This window comes from Aphelocoma coerulescens, chromosome 1A, assembly GCF_041296385.1.
Source record: "Aphelocoma coerulescens isolate FSJ_1873_10779 chromosome 1A, UR_Acoe_1.0, whole genome shotgun sequence".
Taxonomy (NCBI): domain Eukaryota; kingdom Metazoa; phylum Chordata; class Aves; order Passeriformes; family Corvidae; genus Aphelocoma; species Aphelocoma coerulescens.
Genome location: NC_091014.1, coordinates 7,819,630 through 7,824,206, shown reverse-complemented (window position 1 = coordinate 7,824,206; position 4,577 = coordinate 7,819,630). Strand labels below are relative to the sequence as shown.

The 4,577-nt window shown below is 42.2% G+C and overlaps 1 long non-coding RNA gene across 1 annotated transcript; it reads left to right on the top strand.

The window, feature by feature from the left end:
• Nucleotides 1-371: 371 nt before the first annotated feature.
• Nucleotides 372-3,581, top strand: LOC138121532 (uncharacterized). Its single transcript, XR_011156210.1, has 3 exons — nucleotides 372-457; nucleotides 2,304-2,470; nucleotides 2,709-3,581. It is a non-coding gene; the product is annotated as an uncharacterized lncRNA (long non-coding RNA).
• Nucleotides 3,582-4,577: the final 996 nt, after the last annotated feature.

Here is a 4,577-nt window from a genome sequence, read left to right as displayed (position 1 = left end):
ATCCACAGGAGGATTTTGTGTGAGCCAGTGCTTGGCTTTTACAGGTCCCAGGGAACTTTGCAAAGGGCTCATCTGGGGCTTGCAGAGACATTCCTCCCACGATGGGTTTTAGCACATCTGGACCAATGCTCAAGGCAGGATTTTGAAGTCACCTTTCCAGCAGAGCTGGCACTTGCATTCGGGGTTTATCCTGAGCAGCAGATTTCATTTAGCTCATTAAATCTGTGTCCTGAATTCTCATGTCCTCCTGCTTTCTCCTGCTTTTGCCCTTGCTGATTGTGAGACAAGTTAAAAGATGAGAGGGAGAGCTTGATTTCTCTGCTGGTTGAGAGGCATGTTTTTAGCTGTGACCAGACTCAGCTGTGGTATCACTTGGGGAATGGTCCTCTAATGCAGTGAATGCCCATTCAGCTTGCTGCAGAGTGTGTCAGATCTCCTACTGACTGCAGACCACAGGGTAATGACTGGTATTTATCTGAGCTATTTGCTACAACATGTTGAGCCACTGACCTACTTCTGAAAGTTCTGCATATTTATAATATTTTAAAGAAGATTATTTAGCAGAACACGTGGCTGACTCTAGAAACATGTCAGTGTCCTGCTGCAATTAAAATAAACCCTTTTGGTGGGGTATTAGAGAGTTGCTTAGCTTTACTGATTTTATTTTTTTTTTCCCCTCTGGTACTTCTGTTGCCATTCTCTGTGCAGCAGCATCGGAGATGTTTTAGTGTTTTAGATCTCTGCTGGATGTTTTTCCATCTAAATGTCACTGTAACATTTCCGCTGGAGAGTTGTTACAGGAGCATGTGTGTGTGTGTGCACATGTGCGTGAGAATGCATAGATATGTAGGCATTATATACATATTTATATAATTATTGTCATTATTACTGATCTCCCTTCTGATTGCATTAGGAAATGGTCCCTAGCACTCAGAGACATGATGAGTTTAGTAAAGGGAATGCTGCAGGATAAGAGCCCTGCAGTGCCTGAGGTTGTTAACAAAGGTCAAGTTGAGAAAAGCAAATTTTATGTCCGTTACTCAAAATGCTAAACATGCTATTATGCCTCCACATGGTTTGTTTTATATTTGTCAGTGACTGACTTGCTGTGCAAGCTCATTTTATTTCCTCTTGCTTACCTCCAGCCTTCCTGGCTTCCTAAACAACCTCTTTCTAATTTCTCTTTCAAAAATAAATTGATGAGTGTCTGTAACCCCTGTGTCATTGTTTGGGCTCTATATGCTTTTAGTTTCAGTACCCTCTGAATTCTCTAGTTAAACCTCTCTTTCCCCAATTTCTGTACTCCTTGAATAGACCTTGTCAAACTTCAGGGCAGTGCCAAGCTGTCAGCAAATAATTCTCTTCTAAAATGCGGCTTTCTGTGGCTACAGGGCCTTGCCTCGGTTGTTATTTTTAGGTGTGTCGGGTGTTTCTGCAGCTCTGGCCTGTAACCAGAACTCCTTGGGTGTCCTCACCTTGGGCACAGACCCATGTGCATAGGTTGAGTTGGATGTCCCCAACCAAAGTGGTTCCTGCCTTTGATCCTGTGGATGGCTGGGGGGTGGTAAGGGTGAGATGTATTTCTGGGCTGAGAGTGGATTCATGTACTGCTCTGGCATGGTCTGGCACTAGAGGTTGGTTATGGGTGTGGAAAAGGTGATTTGCTGTGGAAAATGCTCCACTTTGCAAACTGCTTCTTTTTTGCCTTGGGTTTTTCTTGGGTTGTGAATCAGCTTAGTTTATAGAAACCTCATCCTTTCCCCTCTGCTCTGCCTTGGCTTTGATTGCACGCTCTAGCAGGCTCCCCTTGAATCAATAATATATTCTTGCATAATTCATCCCACAATTAGCAGCTATGATGGCATCTCTTCTAAAACTGCCGCCCTCCAGAGATTTAAAGATTAGATGTCTTAGGGAAGTCCACAGAAGTAGGTTTTAATACTTCAGTGAGCATTCTCCAGTGAGAGAGTTTTCTTTTAGCAGTGAGGAGAATTTCAGTACTGCATTTCCTCTGCAATAGGATGCAGAATGTGCATCCAACCATCCACTTTTCATGAGACTTAATCAGCAGCAGCATTTGGCAGTGCTGCATCATAGTCTGAAAATATCTCCTTCTCAATGGGGTACCTCAGAGTGCTTTGTGCTGCAAATAAAGACACCGAGGTACAGAGCCATTCATTGCCTTTCCTGGAATTTGATGCACTGAGTAAGTGATCCAAACCAGGAGTTTGCTCATCCCAAAAGCCCTTCTGGTTGATGAAGGAAGATGGACATCTCTGGAGTGTGGGCTTTCTTTCCTATAGAAGGACCATCCGTAGGACATGTGTGCCCCAGCAGAGAGGCGCTCATGGGACCAGGTGGCACTTCAGGGTGCCAGCCGTGATGACAGCTCATGATGACTTACCTGTGTCCAGTAAATGCTACCCAGGACATGGTGTTGGTGTGGCCCAGAGCAGCTCCCAGGCAGCAGGTCAGTGGGGAGTTGCACGTTTCTTGTGCAGCCATTATCTCATTACACCTGCAGTCTTAGTTCCCACTTAGATCCCACTTCTTTTTAGTGAAAGAAATATTGAGTATATAATTAATTAATCTAAATTTAATTGGTTTTTTTTTTTTGATGGTTTCTAGCCAGTTTAATACTCAAGTGTGCCTTTCCCTCTGTTTATAGTGATTATTTCTTCTTCTTCTTTTTTTTATTTTCGTCCCAGACCAGGGAAGAAGGCTCAATGAAGGAGATTTTCAGTCTTAAACATATATTTTCCTAGAATAAACATATTGTTTTCATACAAAGACTGCAATCTGCAAATATAACTGCAACTTGTCCATTCTGGTAAATATCTTGTACTACAAATGACTCTGGATTGTGCCTGGTCTGCAGGACTCCTGCCTCCACCTTGCTCCAGAAATCACAGAAGATGAGGGATGTTGCCTGGTTCAGTATGAAGGAAATTGTGCCCAAAGTGACTCTGCCTGTAGCATTATCAAAGCATTAAAACAGAGCTTCCTCAGCTTCCATGAATCAAGAGAGGGGAGCCTCTAAGCATGAAATAGCAAATACTTTGTTAGGACTGATAACACCTGCTGTGTTAAGATCATTAATACTGATGGGAGTGATACCAATAGGTTTTTATGTCTCTCTTATTAGTATATTGTGAAATTTTAAAGCTGCAGGCATATTGATTGCACATAGTTTAACAGCACAATAAGTTACGATACCTGGTATCTCCTGAGACAGCATTACTGCATCTCATGAAAATACATCTTAAGGACTTGACCTTCAAACTACTCTAGGTCATAATACTAACACTAATTAATCTGTGTTAAGTGACAACAGAGGTTCCAGTGAGCAAGGTATACAGTTCAGTGTTTATGAATTAATCTAAAATGATCTTAAAATGCTAGGGAAGAGAAGCACAGTTCTCTCTTTGCAGTAAAGCTTCAGCTTCTAGCTCCAGCTAGCTGCTCTCACTCTTTTCATCAAAATGAAGTTTTTCCCTGGTTATAATCCAGCTTTACTCTTTCTGATCTGTATACACAAATACTTTCCTTGAATAAATAACAGTATAACATTAGAAAATAAATACACTTGTAAATTAATGGTAACTGCTTGTGTTTGGAGGAGCATCATTAATTTCAGGGGTCTTCATGTGATGCTTTCACATGGTGAAATTCATTATTTTGGGTCTTGGATGAGTTGCATCCAAGCTGAGGCTGGAATAGAGGTGTATGTGAGATTCCTTCATTACATGGGGCTTGGTTATTTCTATAGTTCAAGGAGAAAAAGGCCAGCAGGGAATTTGGAGCATTAACTCAAATCTGTGGTGTTCACAATGCCCAGGCTGAAGAGTGAGAAATTGGGTGGCCAGAGCAGTATTGAGGCTTCTGACCTTGGTGTTTCCTTGTTCTACTGGGAGGCAGACACCTGCAACAGAAAGATGTGAAAATGCTCAGTTTCTAAATTGCATCAGAATTAATTGGCATGTGTCACTGTCCACTGAAAATCCCAGATTTCTGATGTGATTCCTCCTTTTTGAGAGGATTCTCCTGAATCATCCTTCCATCCCTCAAGCAAAACTACACCGAGTCCTCAAAACAGCATGAATCTCCTTGATCTGATAATTTTTCTGAAGTGTAGCACTGAACTCTACAGAATTGCTCTTAAAACACACTCCAAGATTTAACTGTATCCTTACTAAACCCTATGAGGGCCATGACCTGCTTGGTTGGCTTCTGAGCTGTTTGGCTTGACAGCATTCCAGATATTCCATAAATTATTTCGTATGTTTAACTGCTATGTTTTATGTCTGAAGTCCGCCCTTGTGAAGACAAATTTGGTAACTAAAATGATAATAGAGCTTCCAAGCCCCGTTTAGACCTAGGACTGCCCCCTCCCCCCAGAAAGCTGTGTTCTGTCCCCCTCAAACCTCTAGACAGATTGCAGCAGCACGGCTCAGCTTGGAGGATCATATTAAAACCTTTGGGAGCAGCAAGGTTACAGTGGAAGGATGAGGTCATTTTCTGCCTCTCTCATCTCAGGCTTAAATTATTTCTGCATTGACAGTGTGCAAAAGCCCTAG